This window comes from Schistocerca gregaria, chromosome 9 (assembly GCF_023897955.1).
Source record: "Schistocerca gregaria isolate iqSchGreg1 chromosome 9, iqSchGreg1.2, whole genome shotgun sequence".
NCBI lineage: Eukaryota > Metazoa > Arthropoda > Insecta > Orthoptera > Acrididae > Schistocerca > Schistocerca gregaria.
Window position 1 is genome coordinate 247,051,742 of NC_064928.1, and position 23,562 is coordinate 247,075,303.

Genomic DNA, 23,562 nt, shown 5'->3' on the forward strand with positions numbered 1-23,562 from the left:
CACTAGTTATCAGAAATTCGTTTCAGTACTACACACAAACTTCTTGACGCCGCCATCCTACGTCACCAAACGCCAGGCTGCAGTACAAGCTACGTCTCCGCCACTCTAGTAATGTATTTCTTCATTTGTATGGCCATAGTGTCCGAAGTTGCTTTATAATTCTTGAGGGTACTTTTGTTCTGTCGTTGTAACTACAAAAATGAGTGATTTTTTTCACCAGACCAGTTTCACTTTATTGTGGTAAAGCATGATCAGAGGTTTGTAATTAACTTATTTACATTTTGATTTTCTTCTAGATCGAAAAACAGTTCGTTAAGAATAAATTGATTTGTACTTAACAGTGATTTTCGGTTGATTTCTCGCTTACATCGGGAAATCCCGTCTGCTAGCACATCGTTGTTTTTCTGCGTCACACTTAACACACTGATAATTTTTGACTAATTTTTAGATGTTCTGCAGCACTACGCACTTCCTATGTTTTCAAACACTCTTATACGCCCACCACTGGATTCTGTTTGGTTTTGTACTCCAAGTATGTGTTGTGGTTTGTGTTATTTGTAGGGGAGGGGGATACCATGATGAGTGGACATAAGTATATAGCAGTGTGATGGAGTATGAGCTAGAAGACAAGGTGAGGAGCGAGAAGTGAAAAGAAATGAACATGTGGCGGGGAGGGGGGGGGGCGTAGAGGGGGGAGTTGGTGAAGAGTGGGATGGAGGCGGGGCATGGAAAAGGCTCTTTTCTTTTTCATGTAATTTTATCAATTATTCTATATAGAGTCTGGTTTCCAATATTTACTTGGTCATTCAGCAGCTGTTTATTTTGTTTTAATGCTTTTTTATGTGGAAATTTTCTTGTAAAGGGAGCAAGTGTCTGTTTTTTACTGATTTTTATGATATTCATATCGTTCTCAATTTGCTTGGTCTATGGTGTTCTTCTTTTAGATGATCGCAATTAAAAACATAGCAACACAGATTAAAAAAGAAAATAAGAAATTCAAAAATAATTGATGAAACACATCTTAAAAATATAAAGGAGAAAACGGCAAGCAGAAAATGTCATTACAACAAAATCTGACAAAAGTAATAGTGTTCTCCACAAAACAATACATAAAAAACAGAAGAAATTATAAGCAAAAACAATATAAAAAAGTTATAATCAAACCCAACTAATAGATTTCAAACACATGTCAAAAACACACTCAAAAACGTAGAGTACACATTCACAGACGGAGAGAAACAGAGACTTGTACAAAAAAAGACACAAGGCCCCAACATGAGATGTCAACCAAAGGTCCATAAAGAAAACATGCACTGGCACAACAAAGCAGTCATAGCTCACCCAGTATTATAAACTAGAAAATGATAGAACAGTCGGAAATACCTGTTAACAGATAGAACATACAATAGACACTGTAATCCCTGACACAGCGACATTGTTCTCCTTTGATGTATAAAGTATGTACAGTTGCATCCCTGTTAATGAAATCATCAAATTAATTGAAGAATGCCCGAAAACACACAACCAGCTACTTTATGAACACACAGATGAAACAATAAAATTATTACAGTTAATTGTTGTTGTTGTTGTTGTTGTGGTCTTCAGTCCTGAGACTGGTTTCATGCAGCTCTCCATGCTACTCTATCCTGTGCAAGCTTCTTCATCTCCCAGTACCTACTGCAACCTACATCCTTCTGAATCTGCTTAGTGTATTCATCTCTTGGTCTCCCTCTACAATTTTTACCCTCCACGCTGCTCTCCAATACTACATTGGTGATCCCTTGATGCCTCAGAACATGTCCTACCAACCGATCCCTTCTTCTGGTCAAGTTGTGCCACAAACTTCTCCTCACCCCAATCCTATTCAATACTTCCTCATTAGTTATATGATCTACCCATCCAATCATCAGAATTCTTCTGTAGCACCACATTTCAAAAGCTTCTATTCTCTTCTAGTCCAAACTATTTATCGTCCATGATTCACTTCCATACATGGCTACAGTCCATACAAATACTTTCAGAAATGACTTCCTGACTCTTTAATCTATACTCGATGTTAATAAATTTCTCTTCTTCAGAAACGCTTTCCTTGCCATTGCCATTCTACGTGTTAGATCCTCTCTACTTCGACCATCATCAGTTATTTTGCTCCCCAAATAGCAAAACTCCTTTACTACTTTAAGTGTCTCATTTACTAATCTAATTCCCTCAGCATCACCCGACTTAATTCGACTACATTCCATTATCCTCATTTTGCTTTTGTTGATGTTCATCTTATATCCTCCTTTCAAGACACTGTCCATTCCGTTCAACTGCTCTTCCAAGTCCTCTGCTGTCTCTGACAGAATTACAATGTCATCGGCGAACCTCAAAGTTTTTATTTCTTCTCAATGGATTTTAATACCTACTCCAAATTTTTCTTTTTGTTTCCTTTACTGCTTGCTCAATGTACAGATTGAATAACATCGGGGCGAGACTACAACCCTGTCTCACTCCCTTCCGAACCACTGCTTCCCTTTCATACCCCTCGACTCTTGTAACTGCCACCTGGTTTCTGTACAAATTGTAAATAGCCTTTCACTCCCTGTATTTTACCCCTGCCACCTTGAGAATTTGAAAGAGAGTATTCCAGTCAACATAGTCAAAAGCTTTCTCTAAGTCTACAAATGCTAGAAACGTAGGTTTGCCCTTCCGTAATCTACCTTCTAAGATAAATCGCAGGGTCAGTGTTGCCTCACGTGTTCCAACATTTCTACGGAATCCAAACTGATCTTCCCCGAGGTCGGCTTCTACTAGTTTTTCCATTCGTCAGTAAAGAATTCGCGTTAGTATTTTACAGCTGTGACTTATTAAACTGATAGTTCGGTAATTTTCACATCTGTCAACACCTGCTTTCTTTGGGATTGGAATTATTATATTCTTCTTGAAGGCTGAGGGTATTTCGCCTGTCTCATACATCTTGCTCACTAGATGGTAGAGTATTGTCTGGACTGGCTCTCCCAAGGTTGTCAGTAGTTCCAATGGAATGTTGTCTACTCCGGGGGCCTTGTTTCGACTCAGGTCTTTCAGTGCTCTGTCAAACTCTTCACTCAATATCATGTCTCCTATTTCATCTTCATCTACATCCCCTTCCATTTCCATAATATTGTCCTCAAGTACATCGCCCTTGTGTAGGCCCTCTATATACTCCTTCAACCTTTCTGCTTTCCCTTCTTTGCTTAGAACTGGGTTTCCATCTGAGCTCTTGATATTCATACAAGTGGTTCTCTTTTCTCCAGAGGTCTCTTTAATTTTCCTGTAGGCAGTATCTATCTTACCCCTAGTGAGATGAGCCTCTACATCCTTACATTTGTCCTGTAGCCACCCCTGCTTAGCCATTTTGCACTTCCTGTGGATCTCATTTTTGAGACGTCTGTATTCCTTTTTGCCTACTTCATTTACTGCATTTTAATATTTTCTCCTTTCATCAATTAAATTGAATATTTCTTCTGTTACCCAAGGATTTCTACTAGCCCTCGTCTTTTTACCTACTTGATCCTCTGCTGCCTTCACTACTTCATCCCTCAAAGCTACCCATTCTTCTTCTATTGTATTGCTTTCCCCCATTCCTGTCAATTGCCCCCTTATGCTCTCCTTGAAACTCCGTACAACCTCTGGTTCTTTTAGTTTATCCATGTCCCATCTCCTTAAATTCCTACCTTTTTGCAGTTTCTTCAGTTTTAATCTACAGGTCATAACCAATAGATTGTGGTCAGAGTCCACAGCTGCCCCTGGAAATGTCTTATAGTTTAAAACCTCGTTCCTAAATCTCTGTCTTACCATTATATAATCTAACTGAAATCTGCCAGTATCTCCAGGCTTCTTCCATGTATACAACCTTCTTTTATGATTCTTGAACCAAGTGTTACCTATGATTAAGTTGTGCTCTGTGCAAAATTCTACCAGGTGGCTTCCTCTTTCATTTCTTTGCCCCAGTCCATATTCACCTACTACGTTCCCTTCTCTCCCTTTTCCTACTACCGAATTCCAGTCACCCATGACTATTAAATTTTCACCTCCCTTCCCTATCTGAATAATTGTTTTTATTTGATGATGCATTTCTTCAATTTCTTCGTCATCTGCAGAGCTAGTTGGCATATAGACTTGTACTACTGTAGTAGGCGTGGGCTTCGTGTCTATCTTGGCCACAATAATGCGTTCACTATGCTGTTTGTAGTAGCTTACCCGCATTCCTATTTTCCTATTCATTATTAAACCTACTCCTGCATTACCCCTATTTGGTTTTGTGTTTATAACCCTGTAGTCACCTGACCAGAAGTCTTGTTCCTCCTGCCACCGAACTTCACTAATTCCCACTATATCTAACTTTAACCTATCCATTTCCCTTTTTAAATTTTTCAACCTACCTGCCTGATTAAGGGATCTGACATTCCACGCTCGGATCCGTAAAACACCAGTTTTCTTTCTCCTCATAACGACCTCCTCTTGAGTAGTCCCCGCCCTGAGATCCGAATGGGGGACTATTTTACCTCCGGAATATTTTACCCAAGAGGACGCCATCATCATTTAACCATAAAGTAAAGCTGCATGCCCTCGGGAAAAATTACAGCCGTAGTTTCCCCTTGCTTTCAGCCGTTTGTAGTACCAGCACAGCAAAATCAGTAAAGACAGACACCTCCTCCCTTTCCAAGAAAATTTCCACATACAAAAAGCATTAACACAAAATAAACAGTTGCTCAATGACCAAATAAATATTGGAAACCTGACTCTATATGGAATAATTGATGAAATTACATGCAAAGATAAGAGCCTTTTCCACGGTTAACCCCATCCCACTCTCCCACAACTCCCCCCCCCCCCCCCCCCCCCCCCCCCCCACGCGCGCCCCACTCTCACAGTTTCATTTCACTTCTCGCTCCTCAACTTGCCTTCTAACTCACACTCAGTCACACTGCTATCTACTTCTGTCCACTCGTCATGGATTCCCCCCTCTCCTACAAGAAAACACAAACCTCAACACATACTGGGAGTACAAAACCAAACAGAATCCACTACTGTGCATGAAAGTATGTCGTGAAAAACATAAGAAGTGCATAGTGCTGCAGAACATCTAAAAATTAGACAAAAAGTATCTTTGCGTTATGTGTAACACAAAAAAGCAACAATGTGCTAGCAGCCGGCTTTTGCCGATGTAAGCGAGAAATCAACCGAAAATCATCGTAAGCACAAATCAATTTATTCTTAACGCACTGTTTTTCGATCTGAAAGAAAATCAAAATGTAAATAAGTTAGTTACAGACCACTGATGCTGCTTTACCTCAATAAAGGGAAACGGGTCTGGTGAAAAAAAAAAAACACGCATTTTTGTAGTTACAACGACAGAACAAAAATACCCACGAGAACTAGTAATGTATGTCTGTGAAGTGTTCAGGTATCCAACGCCGCTGTCTTTAGCAGATATTACGAAGAAAACTGCCACTTCTCAGTATGTAGAAACCATACAATCACAGTGCTCCTCTACTTACACTTTCACACCAGAGGCTTCCTTAAGGTGCGTGGCGGAGCTCTCTTTTGGTTCCATTAACATTTTTTTCATTTACCTTTCTGCTTACGAGTCGTGCGTGGACATAACGACTGTCAATAATTCTCCGTACGAGTTCCGATTTCTGATGTTCGCTCCATGCTCACTTCTCATCAACTCTGTAGGAGAATGCCATATGTTGCCTGACTTCTAGAAGCTTACGTTTTTCTCGTAGCGTCTCTGTCTGTTGACAAACGAGAATTTCGTGAATCACTTCTTCAGTGGATAAATTAAATTTCCTTGAGTTCTTTCACTGAATATCACTCTGGAAGCTCCTCTTCGTACAACTTCTTTCATGAACTGACAATCTGGATCACCCCGAAAAATTACAGTTGATACTGTTTCTAAATGAAGGGAAAATATGTGAGAGAACGTCAGGTTAACAGCTGATGCAAACAAGCTCCTGATACGAATAAAACACAGAAGACGTGAAAAGAAAATGGAAGTTCTTTTGTACGACGGTCAGCTTGCCTTTAGGAAAAAGAAAGGCATCAGAGAGGCAGTTCTGACGTTGCGGCTGATAATGCGTCGACCTTAATTTGACGAAGAAATTTCTGAGAATGTACGTCTGAAGCACAGTATTGTATGCTGTTGAAACGTGGATAGTGAGAAAACCGGAACTGAAGAGAAGCGAAGCATTTGACACATGGTGCTGCAGAAGACTTGAAAATTTTGTGGACTGATGAAGTAAGGAATGGGGAGGTTTTCCGGAGAATAGGCGAAGAGAGGAGGATGTGGAAAACACTGACAAGAAGAAGAGACAGGATGATAGGACATCTGTTAAAACATCAGGGAATAACCTCCATGGTGATGGAGGAAGCTGCAGAGGGTAGAAACTGTAGAGGCAGACAGTGACTGGAATACATCCAGCAAATATTGGAGGACGTAGGTGGCCAGTGCTACTGCGAGGTGAAGAGGTTACCACAGGACATAAAACAGTGGAGGGCCGCACTGAACGAGTCAGAAGACTGATGGATAAAAAAAAAGGTGAAGGTGAAACTCTGTCTAGTCATTTACTGCCAGTAGGGTAATCGAGTACTAACGAACGTCTTCGCGTATATATGCTCAATACGCTACATTTATTAAGGTTCACTGTGATATGCCACTCCCTTTACCAGTTCCTTTGTGGCTCTTTGTGTCCTGTACTGCCGTAGCGTTTCCCTGTTCGCTCTTTATTGGTGGACTGTGTTTAACGCTGTCTTCTTACAGTGGACACCCCACTGCTTGCTTGCGTGACAGGTAACGCTATCACATATGAAACCTCTTCCCGCCATCACTTAAAATTCCACGTTATTGCTTTTCCCGAACCCTGAACCTTACAGTATACTTCCTGACACCTGACTGCTGACAGCTAGTAGGGACTAAAAACACTTTGCTATGCGATCACGTCTTGTGTGTAAGCCTGTCTGAACTTTACCGCACATCCGTCGGCCAGCTGTCCCTAAAGAGCTGTTTTTCTAAAACGGCGTTGCTTTGTGCTTTCCCCGTCTGTACGTCAGAAAATTATCGCCCATTTTGACACCGCAGCCTCGCATCTGGAGTCCACACACTTTTAACGTTATCTCCTGCGTGGGCGGAGCAGCTTTTTCTGTGTGTCGGGGGTCAGATGGTTCTTTGATCTTCCTGCAGCTGTTTAAAAGCGCGTTGAACTTTTGTCAAAGCTCTCTTCTACATTTGGTTTATCGTGAAGTGCTCTTTCCAGGTGCAACCTCTTGAGAGAGATAGTTCTGTAGGCGAAGGGGTGAATACTTCAACTAGGCTTTTTTTTTTACTTTAAAAACATTTATAGCAGCTGCGGAAGAACAGCACGGCACACGGGGATGTGGCAAAGTGAATAGAATACATCCTGCGGGACAAAATTGTAAAATTATAGTTAGTCTGCTCCAAGTCCTACTGCTAAGTAGGATGAGGTGTTCTACCAGGTGGTTATAATTAAAAGAGCAGCTACTGTGAGGGATTAATATGGGCTATAACCGCCGTATGGCAGCGAAACTTGGTAGATGTGCTAATGCCTCGATACAGAATCGATTTATGTTGAAAAACAAATTAGTTATAATTTTGGAAACCAGGTGAAAATCTGGCGCTGTAAATTCAACAAAGACGTATAGAAATGTTTCCTTATTTAATGAACTAGAAACGGAATGTGGGCAGCAACGCTCAGACAAGTGAGAAAGGTATAATTTTGATTTTATTGTGAACCGCTTCTTGCTCAAATTGTTCAGTAAGAGCATCGGAGACCTCGTTGAGATGCTGCATCCATAAAACTGTGTGATCACCAGATACTCGCAGCAGTTCCAGTGGAATGTGAGCAACGTGTTGCTGTATACTGGCCTTCAGATCAGGTAGAGACCGCACGTGTCCGTGGTAAACGCGTTCTATTACATGTCGCCACAGCCCAAAGTCACACGGACTCAGGTCAGCTGATCTTGCAGGCGATACACCTGAAGAACACATTCGTGGACGTAATTATATATTTCACTGGGCGAGCGACCTGAGGTGTTGCCCCGTCATGGATGATAACTTTGGTCTCCACGCAGCTGCGCTCTTACAACGTAGGAATCACATGCTGTACAAGGAGGTCTCGATAGCGTACAGACAACTCGGTAGAGCTGTCAGGCTCTCTGGGCGTATTCTCTTCAAAGAAGGAGCGGACCGAGAGTAAAAATGTTTGTTAATCCACGTCACACGGTCACTACGGCGAATGCAGTGACTCTTCGTGGACAATACGCGATTTAACAGTACCCGAAATTCGTCAGTTCTGTGTATTCATTGCATTCAATAATGCAGAATGTGCTTCATCAGTCGATACTGTATTGTCCGGCCATATGTCGTCGACTTCGATTCGTACCAGGAACCGCAGAGCAAATTCAAAACGTTTCACTTACTGCACCGTCTCGCTCTTGTACGGGTAGCAGAGGAACACAGAGCGCAAAGCCTTCCATACTGTTGACCATGCGATAGATAACTCTCGCGACACTCGCGTGTTACAACCTCGTCAGTATGGGATAACACGTCTTCCTCTTCCAAGTGCCACACCAAGACCACTCGTGTTTTCGAATTTTTGCCGTTTCAGGGTACAAGATGGAGCACGATCGATGAAGTACAGCTAAACCTTCCACAAGTTACGTAACTATTAAAAGAATTTATGAGATTTTGCTCACCATAAAACTCTCTAACTAAAGAATTGACAACATCCTCCAAATAGTAAGGATGAAAACAAAAGAAGTCCACTAAACATGGGCCACAAAATGCATAACTTGATGACTGTGAGCACTTCTTCAGAAGAAGAGATGTGTCTCACAATAGCGAAGATAAACAAGTGCTCATTGTTCTTTAGGTACGTTCCTTGGAGCCCATGTGTATTGGACTTTTTTCTTGTTTTGATGCATCGCAAAAGATTAGAAGCAAAGAGCTTGCAGTAGAAGTGATTTGTCTTACAGTATCTAAGATGAAATGCTCGGAGGTCTTAAATGTTTGGATATTTTTACTTATTTTGACAGGAAAATCGTGTAAGCAAAGTGCAGCGGAGGACGTGGGGTATCGAACACGACGGGCACTTGGCGACTGAATTGTGGGTCTTCCCCTCCCCGCCCCTCCCAGTCAATAGGCGCCTCTCGACGTCCTTCAGGAGTGCAGCCCACGGCGCCCCCGTGGGATTCTGGCGCCGGCGCCTTTGATGCGCGGGACTCCATACAGCTCACGAGAGGGAGTGGGTTTACATTCAGACGTGAATGGCGGCGTATTGGTCTCGCAGCCGTAGCGAACTGCACCGCTCCCCTCCGTTCTGTACTTAATGGCACGGCATACGGCGAACGGTAAACATCACTTTACATTTAGGCTCCGCCAAGGAAGACGGCCATGAGTCACATTGTGAGTACGGGGCCGGCGCCGGTGACAGTCCAGACTCACCAAGGCGGAAAAATACTTCTTCGTAGTACAATTCTATGTTTAAGGTGGAATAACAAGTTCACTGTTTCTGTTCTGCTGATTTTTTGTTTAATTCAAACTAGTTTTCTGCTTATTAGGCCATCTTCAGAAAACAACTAGCTAGCGTCTGAAAGGGTCTTAGTTAACCAAAAAATATAGGCAATATATATACTAAGATGGTATCTGTTCTTTCGGACATGTCCGAAACAACAAATACCATCGGTGACCGTGAAGCTCATTAGAATGAAATTACAATGAAATGAACACCCTTAGCTGCTTACAGGCGTTGACATACGTCAACGGGGACTGATGACAATGTGTGCCCCGACCGGGACTCGAACCCGGGATCTCCTGCTTACATGGCAGACGCTCTATCCGTCTGAGCCACCGAGGACACAGAGGGTAGCGCGACTGCAGGGATTTATCTCTGACACGCCTCCCGCGAAACCCACATTCTCAACGCATTGTCCCGCACTACATTCGTACTGCCCCCGCCCATTATACTCATTACTCGAGAGAGTTCGGGCACTGATTGTGCATTCGCACAGAAGAAGAAGGTGGTCAAGTGGCCGGTGAGCCTTACCTACGCCATGTACGCAGGAGATCCCTGGTTCGAGTCCCGGTCGGGGCACACATTTTCATCTGTCCCCGTTGACGTATGTCAACGCCTGTAAGCAGCTAAGGGTGTTCATTTCATTGTAATTTAATTATAGGCAATGATACAGTCACTTGCATAGAGCGCCGTGCATCAAACTTGTTACGTAATGTTGAAAATATTCTTTACATAATCGACAGTATTAAGCGTAATTAATAATTAAACTGTACAATATTGCTGGTTAAATGGTTGAAATTCAAGTTTGTGAGCTCTTTGCACTGGCTGAGAAACTGTTTAACTGAGTGAGCTATCATTATTTCCTGCAACAAACATGTTTTTTAATACTGTAAACTAAACTTTAGTCAATGGACAATATTATATACAATAATTAAAATACACAATATTACAGTATTACAGGTTATATGGTTATGATACTATAGTTTGTGAGGTCGTGACATTTTTGACAACTATCTAATTCTTCTGTTGTGCAGCAAACATGTTTTACATTCTAAATTACATTTTTATGCGATGGGTAATATCAAACACAGTATATGGTTGAAATACCCAATATTAAAGTATTGCGAGTTATATTTGTGAACTTTGTGGGAAAAGCAACCTAAGGAATAGGTAATTCTATTGTCTTTTTTAATTTTCTGCAGCAATAAGTGTCATTGTGGTGGCTGTAATGGACCATTTAGAACCAGCTGCGGATTGTGAGCTAAATGTTAAACATGTGCTCCTAACAGACTTACTTTCTTTCGTTTTTGACTATATGTAGTACTGCTGTGTGGAATTGTATCTCTGTCCTCCCTTCAACAAACGTTCACCAAAAGTAGAGATTGACTTAAGTAATCTCCAGCTGCTTTGGTTCAAATGGTTCTGAGCACTATGGTACTTAACATCTGAGGTCATCAGTCCCCTATAACCTAAGAACTACTTAAATCTAACTAACCTAAGGACATCAGACACACCCATGGCTAGGCAGGATTCGAATATGCGACCGTACCAGTCCTGCGGTTTCGGACTGAAGCACCTAGAACCGCTCGGCCACACCAGCCGGCCTGAATCTGTGTTCAACCAGTCTAGCTGTAATGGACCTACCTTTCTGCCCAACAAACAGTTTGATACAGTCATTACAAGTGATTTTGTAAACACCGTTTTTACTTAACAAATCTGCTTTGTCCTTGCTGTTGAATAGGATACGAGCTGTAGAGCCTTTCACATAAAATGAAGTTTTGTGATGGCAGGATTTGACGGTTTTTGTTAACTTGTCGGATAACTTTCATAATTTTGGCTAGTGGTGGGATACACAATCACTTGCTACTAACTTAAATCCTTCTAAAGTTAGCACTTAATTAACACTAGCGCTGGGGTGGCAACTTTCAAAAGAACACAGCCGAATTCCTTGTCCAAAGCGAATTTCTACTGAGTCTCTAAGGACTTAAATGTCGACGGGACGCTTAGTCCAAACCTTTCTCATTAACTAGCATCTAACACCAATTATCGAAAACGTCCTCTCATTGCAACTATAGTCAGTAAGCACGTAACCCCATTTCTCGGACTTCGATTCCGAAACTCTAGACGTGAGCTAACGTTACGCTTCAGAGGAAACACGGGATGATTTCTCGGCGTGGGTGAGCAGAGGGCTTAAGCACAATGGCCATTCAGAGCTCGCTTAATGGCGCCTGCGAGATCAGTCGGCTTCGGCGAAGTACCGCGCAGGTGCTTAACAGCGAACGTTCTGCTATGGAACAGCCGCGAAAGTGAGGGCCTTCCGTGCCGCCGTACTGTGGAAGGAGAATAGCCCTCCTATCTCCGAAGATATTTGACACTTTGGCCGGCACTGGCTCTGCACTTACACATAAATCATGTAAAGCTACGGATGGAAGCGTATGAAAATCTTTTCCATCGAATCCTGCCCCGAATACATCTCATCCGACTACAAGCTCTGCTGAAACTTCCTGGCAGATTAAAACTGTGTGTCCGACCGAGACTCGAACTCGGGACCTTTGCCTTTCGCGGGCAAGTGCTCTACCATCTGAGCCACCGAAGCACGACTCACGCCCGGTACTCACAGCTTTACTTCTGCCAGTATCCGTCTCCTACCTTCTAAACTTTACAGAAGCTCTCCTCGAAACATGCAGAACTAGCACTCCTGAAAGAAAGGATATTGCGGAGACATGGCTTAGCCACAGCCTGGGGGATGTTTCCAGAATGAGATTTTCACTCTGCAGCGGAGTGTGCGCTGATATGAAACTTCCTGGCAGATTAAAACTGTGTGCCCGACCGAGACTCGAACTCGGGACCTTTGCCTTTCGCGGGCAAGTGCTCTACCATCTGAGCCACCGAAGCACGACTCACGCCCGGTACTCACAGCTTTACTTCTGCCAGTATCCGTCTCCTACCTTCCAAACTTTACAGAAGCTCTCCTGCGAAACATGCAGAACTAGCACTCCTGAAAGAAAGGATATTGCGGAGACATGGCTTAGCCACAGCCTGGGGGATGTTTCCAGAATGAGATTTTCACTCTGCAGCGGAGTGTGCGCTGATATGAAACTTCCTGGCAGATTAAAACTGTGTGCCCGACCGAGACTCGAACTCGGGACCTTTGCCTTTCGCGGGCAAGTGCTCTACCATCTGAGCCACCGAAGCACGAGTCACGCCCGGTACTCACAGCTTTACTTCTTTCAGGAGTGCTAGTTCTGCATGTTTCGCAGGAGAGCTTCTGTAAAGTTTGGAAGGTAGGAGACGGATACTGGCAGAAGTAAAGCTGTGAGTACCGGGCGTGAGTCGTGCTTCGGTGGCTCAGATGGTAGAGCACTTGCCCGCGAAAGGCAAAGGTCCCGAGTTCGAGTCTCGGTCGGGCACACAGTTTTAATCTGCCAGGAAGTTTCATATCAGCGCACACTCCGCTGCAGAGTGAAAATCTCATTCTGGAAACAAGCTCTGCTGTCTGAATCTGAGGTAGTAACTTCGTACTTTGTTAGTTTAATGAACCACGGATTATACTTACAATGTCTCGTTATAATATCGAACTAGTCATTCTGCGGATATTCAACAAAATATTGAAGGAGTCTTTTCTCTACTGTCTTATCAACTTACACTGTCCCTCCCGTCGCAATCTCTTCTCGACCTTAACGCTCTTGCCTGAACAACATGGCACGAACATCCGTTCTCATCGGGGCAGAAGCCCTTTCCGCCCAATTGCATCGTTCAGCCCCTGTCTAGAAGTCCTTCTTAGTAGCAGGAACCCGACTACGGAATAACCTCCCATTTATATTAGAGAACCGAATAATATCTGCAACTGCAGAAGGCAGTTAATGGTACGCCTACTAAAGCAGCGGTAATGATTACGATTGTTCGTCTGCCAAGTCATTACCCTCGTACATCCCTCTTTTCACCCAAATCTTCCTCGCTGACCACGGTGGCCGAGCGGTTCTAGGCGCTTCAGTCTGGATCCGCGCAACTGCTACGCTCGCAGGTTTGAATCCTGCTTCGGGCATGGATGTGTGTGATGTCCTTAGGTTACTTAGGTTTAAGTAGTTATAAGTTCTAGGGGACTGATGACCTCAGATGTTAAGTCCCATAGTGGGCAGAGCCATTTGAACCATATCTTCCTAATTTCCCAGTATTCTTAGTTGCAGCAGTCTCCTTAAATTTCCTTTCGCCAGGACTCGCTATATCAGAAATCAGCAGCAGCAGTACAAGTGCTGCTGGTATTAACATGTATCAGTCAATAGTCTGTATTACTAACTCCCATTGTCACTATAAATATTCAAATAATTTTAATACTGCTTGTCTTCTTAAGACTGCTATTTCTTAGGTAATCATGACACAAAAAGGCACTATACGTGTAAAACCTTAATCCAATGTAAGAGAAGACCCTATGCTCCTAATCAGATCAAATAAATAAATATAATACTCAAGGAAATGAAGCTAGTTATATCACCACTATAATTAAGGAACGAGATCACAAAATTTGTTCGAACTACTGATAAATTTGTGTTACAGGGTTATTAATGAGAATTTTAATGCAAATAATAAAAAAAGAGAGTGGAAGCTAATTTTACCACCCAAGAAGAAAAACACTGTTTCACAGTTGGTAGACCATGTGTAGACCATATTTTCACATTAAGACAGATTTTGGGAAAATACAGAGTAAAATCAGAAAGCACTGGATTTAGAATTATAAATGGTATATGGCACCATTCCAAGCAAACTGATTTTAAAACCATTATACAACGCAGACATAGAGTACCCCTAGTTAAAATAATATGTGCCAAATAATGACTGGTAACGTACTATAAGAGATATTTAGAAGAAGAAAAGCAGTGTTACAAGGTTGCCCAATGGAACCAGTGTTTTTCCAAACATATATCGATATTAGTCTAAGAAAATGGTTTCGTGAACGCAAGACAGTGGGGTTAGAGATTGCAGATGGAATGTATCTACACCATTTACTAACTGCTGACGACTATGTCATCATAGCAAAAAACGGGGGATGCAAATTATGTACGTCATCAGCAAGCAATGGAATACAAAAAGTGGAATTTGCAGATTAATTATCAAAAAACAGAACGTCTTTCTAATGATTTGGATCAACTGTACATAGAGGGGGAAACAATCAAAAAGGTCAACCATTTTTTCTACCTGTGATCAAGTTTGGAAAAAGAGGGAATTTAAATTTAGAAATTAATAAAAGAATTAGTAATGGACAAGGTAACTGAGATGCTTCATTCAATCTTGTGGAGCAGAAAAATGATTAATTCAACAAAAAGACTCATATTCGATAGTAGAGAGAGTGTAGTCCCTTGTGGAGCAGAGAGCTGGACAAGTAATCAGAAACATATACACAAATTGAAAGTATAAGGGGTGGATTTCTGTAGAAGTTTAACAGGGATCTTAAGGAATGACTATGTAAAGAACCACGAAAAGATATAGATAATGGAAGTGGAAGACAAGTATGGCATAAACAAGAATAACAAAGCTGATACTGGGGTGGAAAATTGAGAGAAGAGGAAGTAAAAGAAGGAGAAGGAGAAGAAGAAGAAGAAGAAGAAGAAGACGACGACCTGGCTCCGTAATGAGTAGATGGCAATGACATGATCTGGTGCAGAAGAAGATATACACATGATTGAAGTACCTGGAGGAGCATAGTGACGGCAGAGTGATGGGTACTTGACTAATATTCATCGTAAAAAGTTCCGAGTGTATCGTTATGTCTTCAGGAAAGTCTCAATAAAATAAATAAAAATATTAACCTTCAATTATAGGGTAAGGTTGCCATCAATGGACCAGTTAACTTATGTCTCGAATTAGAGGTAATCATCATCATTGGGTTGTCTGCCTTGAGGCAGGTTTTGACTGCATACCCCTTCATGCTTCTCTGTCTTCTGCGTTCCACTTCATTCTTTGGTACTCTCCTTGTGGCCTGCTAACATCACCCATCATCTGGAAACTTCTTCTGCCCTTCCCTCTTCTTCCCGGAACTAAACCTTCAGTTCCGTCAACTAAAAGGCAATCTCTTCTTTGATTGTGGCCTGTCCAGTTTAGTTTCCTATTCTTCAACATCAGCAGGATCCTCCTTTTTTCTGCAACTTTCCTCAGTACTTCTTCATTCCTGACTTTATCAGTGCAGCTGATCTTCTCCATTCTACGCCATATCCACATTTTACAAGCTTCAACTCTCTTCTCATTCTGCTTTCTCAAAGTCCACGCTCCTGCTCCATACATGTCACGCTCCATATTAGGCACTTAACCAGTCGCTTCCTTAATTCCTTGTTTAAACAACTAGTTATGAGTCTTCTTTGCCTTCGAAATGCCTCTTTCGCCAGACCATTCTCACTTTGATATCATGTTGGCAATCCATGTCTTCCTTAATCCAACATCCCAAATACTTGAATGCTCTTACCTGTTCTATGATTTCTGACCCAACTTAATTTTCACTTTCCTTTTCTTTAGACCTATGACCATGCTTTTGGTTTTATTTTCATTAATTTTCATACCACATGCTCCATAGGCTTCATTCAGGTCGTTTAGCATTTGCGTCAGCGTCTCTTAGCACCTCATCACCAAATCTTATACATTCAGTTTTCTGCCCACCTATCTTGACGCATACAGTCCCATCCCAACAGCTTTCCAGTACGTCCTCAAGATAGGTGTTAAATAGGATCGGTGAGAGATAACAGTCCTGTCTAACACCTCTCCAAGTCGTGCTGTCTTGATAGATCCTATTACCTATTCGTACCCTAGATTTCTGAGTCAGGTACAGATTTGCAATCAATCTTCTCTCCTTCCGATTTACTCCCTTCTTTTTCAAGGTATCTAACAAAATGATTCAAATGGCTCTGAGCACTATGGGACGTAACTGCTGTGGTCATCAGTCCCCTAGAACTTAGAACTACTTAAACCTAACTAACCTAAGGATAACATACACATCCATGCCCGAGGCAGGATTCGAACCTGCTACCGTAGCGGTCACGCGGCTACAGACTGTAGCGCCTAGAACCGCACGGCCACTCCGGCCGGCGATATCTAACAGCTTAACAGCCTACCCCACTGCACTCTATCAAAAGCCTTTGCGAGGTCTATGAAGACAGCATACACGTCTTTGACATTTTCTATGCATCTTCCGCCGATGGTTCTTAGAAGTCCAATGACATCTCGTGTTTTCTTTCCTCTTTTTTTTTTGTCATCAGTCTTCTGACTGGTTTGATGAGGCCCGACAGGAATTCCTTTCCTGTGCTAACCTCTTCATCTCAGAGTAGCACTTGCAACCTACGTCCTCAATTATTTGCTTGACGTATTCCAATCTCTGTCTTCCTCTACAGTTTTTGCCCTCTACAGCTCCCTCTAGTACCATGGAAGTCATTCCCTCATGTCTTAGCAGATGTCCTATCATCCTGTCCCTTCTCCTTATCAGTGTTTTCCACATATTCCTTTCCTCTCCGATTCTGCGTTGAACCTCCTCATTCCTTACCTTATCAGTCCACCTAATTTTCAACATTCGTCTATAGCACCACATCTCAAATGCTTCGATTCTATTCTGTTCCGGTTTTCCCACAGTCCATGTTTCACTACCATACAATGCTGTACTGCAGACGTACATCCTCAGAAATTTCTTCCTCAAATTAAGGCTGGTATTTAATATTAGTAGACTTCTCTTGGCCAGAAATGCCTTTTTTGCCATAGCGAGTCTGCTTTTGATGTCCTCCTTGCTCCGTCCATCATTGGTTATTTTACTGCCTAGGTAGCAGAATTCCTTAACTTCATTCACTTCGTGGCAATCAATCATGATGTTTTCTCGCTGTTCTCATTTCTACTACTCATTACCTTCGTCTTTCTCCGATTCACTCTCAAACCATACTGTGTACTCATTAGACTGTTCATTCCGTTCAGCAGATCATTTAATCCTTCTTCACTTTCACTCAGGATAGCAATGTCATCAGTGAATCGTATCGTTGATATCCTTTCACCTTGTATTTTAATTCCACTCCTGAACCTTTCTTTTATTTCCATCATTGCTTCCTCGATGTACAGATTGAAGAGTAGGGCCGAAAGGCTACAGCCTTGTCTTACTCCCTTCTTAATACGAGCACTTCGTTCTTGATCGTCCACTCTTATTATTCCCTCTTGCTTGTTGTACATATTGTATATGACCCGTCTCTCCCTGTAGCTTACCCCTACTTTTTTCAGAATCTTGATCAGCTTGCACCATTTTATATTGTCGAACGCTTTTTGCAGGTCGACAAATCCTATGAACGTGTCTCGATTTTTCTTTAGCCTTGCTTCCATTATTAGCCGTAACGTCAGAATTGCCTCTCTCGTGCCTTTACTTTTCCTAAAGCCAAACTGATCGTCACCTAGCGCATTCTCAATTTTCTTTTCCATTCTTCTGTATATTATTCTTGTAAGCAGCTTCGATACATGAGCTGTTAAGCTGAATGTGCGATAATTCTCGCACTTGTCAGCTCTTGCCGTCTTCGGAATTGTGTGGATGATGCTTTTCCGAAAGTCAGATGGTATGTCGCCAGACTCATATATTCTACACACCAACGTGAATAGTCGTTTAGTTTCCACTTCCCCTAATGATTTTAAAAATTCTGATGGAATGTTATCTATCCCTTCTGCCTTATTTGACCGTAGGTCCTCCAAAGCTCTTTTAAATTCCGATTCTAATACTGGATCCCCTATCTCTTCTAAATCGACTCCTGTTTCTTCTTCTATCACATCAGACAAATCTTCACCCTCATAGAGGCTTTCAATGTATTCTTTCCACCTATCTGCTCTCTCCTCTGCATTTAACAGTGGAATTCCCGTTGCACTCTTAATGTTACCACCGTTGCTTTTAATGTCACCAAACGTTGTTTTGACTTTCCTGTATGCTGAGTCTGCCCTTCCGACAGTCATATCTTTTTCGATGTCCTCACATTTTTCCTGTAGCCATTTCGTCTTACCTTCCCTGCACTTCCTATTTATTTCATTCCTCAGCGACTTGTATTTCTGTATTCCCAATTTTCCCGGGACATGTTTGTACTTCCTCCTTTCATCAATCAACTGAAGTATTTCTTCTGTTACCCATGGTTTCTTCGCAGCTACCTTCTTTGTACCTATGTTTTCCTTCCCAACTTCTGTGATGGCCCTTTTTAGAGATGTCCATTCCTCTTCAACTCTGTTGCCTACTGCACTATTCCTTATTGCTGTATCTATAGCGTTAGAGAACTTCAAACGTATCTCGTCATTCCCTAGAACTTCCGTATCCCACTTCTTAGAGTATTGATTCTTCCTGACTAATGTCTTGAACTTCAGCCCACTCTTCATCACTATTATATTGTGATCTGAGTCTATATCTGCTCCTGGGTTCGCCTTACAATCCAGTATCTGATTTCGGAATCTCTGTCTGACCATGATGTAATCTAATTGAAATCTTCCCGTATCTCCCGGCCTTTTCCAAGTATACCTCCTCCTCTTGTGATTCTTGAACGCTATTACTAGCTGAAACTTGTTACAGAACTCAATTAGTGTTTCTCCTCTTTCATTCCTTGTCCCAAGCCCATATTCTCCTGTAACCTTTTCTTCTACTCCTTCCCCTACAACTGCATTCCAGTTGCCCATGACTATTAGATTTTCGTCCCCCTTTACATACTGCATTACCCTTTCAATATCCTCGTACACTTTCTCTATCTGTTCATCTTCAGCTTGCGACGTCGGCATGTATAGCTGAACTATCGTTGTCGGTGTTGGTCTGCTGTCGATTCTGATTAAACAACCTGGTCACTGAACTGTTCACAGTAACACACCCTCTGCCCCACCTTCCTATTCATAACGAATCCTACAACTGTTATACCATTTTCTGCTGCTGTTAATATTACCCGATACTCGTCTGATCAGAAATCCTTGTCTTCCTTCCACTTCACTTCACTGATCCCTACTTTATCTAGATTGAGCCTTTGCATTTCCCTTTTCAGATTTTCTAGTTTCCCTACCACTTTCAAGCTTCTGACATTCCACGCCCCGATTCGTAGAACATTATCCTTTCGTTGATTATTCAATCTTTTTCTCATGGTAACCTCCCCCTTGGCAGTCCCCTCCCGGAGATCTGAATGGGGGACTGTCCTCTTATGAAAACATATTGTTCTTCATCAAGTGTTTCTTCCAGCGTTTCATATAGCCTTCTGTTCAGAATTCGAAGAACTACTTTTACTGCCTGCGGTATTAGGCTCATTGTCTTGTGGTCTTCACACGTTTGGGATTATTAGTTTTTGGGATTGGCACTATTATAATTACGAGAAAGTCTTCTGGCCATTCCCCTTTGTCATAGATGTAGTTGCAAAGAAAGGTTAACTCATTTTCGCCTGTTTCTTTTAAACTCTTTAAGATTTCTGCCGGAATGTCATCTACACCAAACGCTTTGTTGTTTCTATGTTCTCACAATGCCTTATTTACCTATGAACCAAGGATGAAATCTCCTTTTTCAGCTTCATTTACTGAATAGCTGCGGAGCTATGGGGTATCGTCTCAGTTGTGCGACTGGATTCGTGATTTCCTGTCAGGAAGGTCGCAGTTCGTAGTAATAGACGGCAAATCATCGAGTAAAACTGAAGTGATATCAGGTGTTCCCCAGGGAAGCGTCCTGGGACCTCTACTGTTCCTGATCTATATAAATGACCTGGGTGACAATCTGAGCAGTTCTCTTAGGTTGTTCGCAGATGATGCTGTAATTTACCGTCTAGTAAGGTCATCCGAAGACCAGTATCAGCTGCAAAGCGATTTAGAAAAGATTGCTGTATGGTGTGTCAGGTGGCAGTTGACGCTAAATAACGAAAAGTGTGAGATGATCCACATGAGTTCCAAAAGAAATCCGTTGGAATTCGATTACTCGATAAATAGTACAATTCTCAAGGCTGTCAATTCAACTAAGTACCTGGGTGTTAAAATTACAAACAACTTCAGTTGGAAGGACCACATAGATAATATTGTCGGGAAGGCGAGCCAAAGGTTGCGTTTCATTGGCAGGACACTTAGAAGATGCAACAAGTCCACTAAAGAGACAGCTTACACTACACTCGTTCGTCCTCTGTTAGAATATTGCTGCGCGGTGTGGGATCCTTACCAGGTGGGATTGACGGAGGATATCGAGAGGGTGCAAAGAAGGGCAGCTCGTTTTGTATTATCGCGTTATAGGGGAGAGAGTGTGGCAGATATGATACACGAGTTGGGATGGAAGTCATTACAGCATAGACGTTTTTCGTCGCGGCGAGACCTTTTTACGAAATTTCAGTCACCAACTTTCTCTTCCGAATGCGAAAATATTTTGTTGAGCCCAACCTACATAGGTAGGAATGATCATCAAAATAAAATAAGAGAAATCAGAGCTCGAACAGAAAGGTTTAGGTGTTCGTTTTTCCCGCTCGCTGTTCGGGAGTGGAATAGTAGAGAGATAGTATGATTGTGGTTCGATGAACCCTCTGCCAAGCACTTAAATGTGAATTGCAGAGTAGTCATGTAGATGTAGATGTAGATGTAGAATAGTCCTTCTCAATCTGCAGATCGCTTGATCCGCTTCATAGAAAGTTTCAATATATTCTTTCCCTCTATTCTGAACAGCGTGTGAGTCACTTGAGAGTTCCATCTTTCCCTTCTATCTCCATATTTGTTCTGTTGTTCCTTCCCTGAAATATTGTTTCCTTGACTACTCGATACATCGTTTCGTACTTGCCCTCTTTCTTCAATGTCTCAGTTTCTGAGCTGATTTCTCTAGTCCATTTTTCCCTAGCCTGATCAGTTACTCTTTTCAGCCCATTGTTCATTCTGTATTGCCTTTTTCCTTCATTAGTTTGTGTGTCTTTCCGTTTTCTCCTTTCTGCCATCTTCAAGATCATGTCATCGGTAACCCATGGTTTCCTTCTCCGCTTGCACTTTACCAGACCAACGACATCTGTACTGGTTGCTTTCATGGTGTCTCTCAACTGATTCCACTATTCATTTATGCCCTCTGTCTTTTCTCTAATTTTCCACTTGTCTCAGATCTCTTCTTCAAGCTTTTTGGTTATTCCTTCTTCCTTTAGAGTATCCAAGTTAAATTTCTCTCTCACTTTACCTACCAACTTTCTTTTCAATCTAACCTGCACATCTGCTACAGCCAAGTTGTGGTTAGAGTTAATATCTGCTCCTGGTAAGCCAATGTTTCAAATGTTGTGAATCTGAATGACAGAATTCTTTGGTAGTATACATTGCAGTGTATAGCGGTTATTTCTGAAATAAAACTTCCCGACCGATTAAAACTGTGTGCCAGACCGAGACTCGAACTCGGGACCTTTGCCTTTCGCGGGCAAGTGCTCTGCCATCTGAGCTACCCAAGCAATACTCATACTCACGCCCCGTCCTCTCACCTCTACTTCTGCCAGTGTCTCGTCTCCTACCTTGTAAACTTCACAGAAGCTCTTCGGCGAACCTTGCACAACTAGCACTCCTGGAAGAATGGCTATAGTGGAGACATGGCTTAGCCATAGCCTGCGGGATGTTTTCAGAATGAGATTTTTACTCTGCAGCGGAGTGTGCGCTGATATGAAACTTCTTGGCAGATTAAAACTGTGTGCCGGACCGAGACTCGATCTCAGGACCTTTGCCTTTCGCGGGCAAGTGCTCTACCATATGAGTTACCCAAGCACGACTCACCCTCCGTCCTCACAGCTCTACTTCTGCCAGTACAAAATCCTGTTTGAGTCGGACGCTACATCAAATAACACAGTTTTGTTCATAGATTTACATCAGGTCTTCACAGTAACCTGCGACTTTCAAACTAAGCTGGTGGCATGTTTCTCGATTTTTAAGTCGGCTCATCATAGCGAGATAGAAACAGCTATCGCCCAAACAAAAATACACGGTTAGATGGTTGTTTTTAATTTGTCGAACAGAAGGAATTGTCAAGCGGGTATGATTTCAGTTTGTGTCGGAAGCCGGTGTTGCTGTCTTACCTTCGTCACATAACTGGATGAGTAATCAAGAGATTTTTTAAACGCAGAATCCCTCATTCATTTCCGTCTCACACACAGGCTGCGTGAAGGATGCTGCAAATCATTTCTCCTTGTCGTATTATCTTTATGAATGCTACTGCCGTTTTCAAACTGTGCAAACTGCGGTTGTTGAGCACAAATTTTGTAAGAGACTGCGAGCCGACTAGATGTCGTACAGCGGACACATCATCCTCGTTTCTCGCCTCTGTGTAACGAACGCTTTTTCCTCCCTTGAAGATGCTATTAGACATTCGTGAGTGGAAATATGAAAAGTGAGTCAAATTTTCGATCTTGCCTCTCGTAAGCCTGAAGCTATTAGCTTTATACCTTAAACGCTTCAGATGATCTATATCACACGAGTTATTGTTCATACTTATATCTATATAAACGGCGAAGAATTTTGAGTATTCTGTTTAATTAATTACATTTCCCCTAGAAATGTTGTTAAATTTTGTGTAATACAGAACTGCGTGTATTGCGTTAAGTAACAGCGACAGTCCATCTACAAAGAACCGTATAATGCCGCGGATAAAAAAAATTATTCGCCTTTATAAATGTTGAGGTACCTCCATTACAATGGAATCTTATTCTTGTATCGTCAGCGACGAATTGTTATCTTTTTCATCCCATTAAACGGTCCTTAAACCAAACAAGTTGGTCAAGTGATACAGACAATCGTTCCGCTTGTGGGGACGCAAATTCACATTTTATACTTGTTTCCAAATGGAGCAGAAACTGCCTCTGGGGCTAGGATGAAATTTTTAACTCTGCAGCGGAGTGTGCGCTGATGTGAAACTTCCTCGCACATTGGAACTGTGTACTGGAGTGAGACACGAACTCGTTACCTTTGCCTTTCGCGGGCAAGCATGACTCACGAGCCGTCCTCACAACAACTTTGCTTCCGCCAGTACCTCGTCCCCTATCTTCCAGACTTCACACTAGCT

The 23,562-nt window shown here is 42.2% G+C and overlaps 1 protein-coding gene and 1 non-coding gene across 3 annotated transcripts in view; one reads left to right on the plus strand and one right to left on the minus strand.

The window, feature by feature from the left end:
* The window catches only part of LOC126292223 (G-protein coupled receptor moody), a 1,247,805-nt gene that overhangs the window by 424,674 nt on the left and 799,569 nt on the right, over positions 1-23,562 (plus strand). The gene's annotated exons all lie outside the window — the stretch shown is intronic.
* Positions 9,829-9,902, minus strand: Trnat-ugu (transfer RNA threonine (anticodon UGU)). Its single transcript has one exon. It is a non-coding gene; the product is annotated as a tRNA-Thr (tRNA).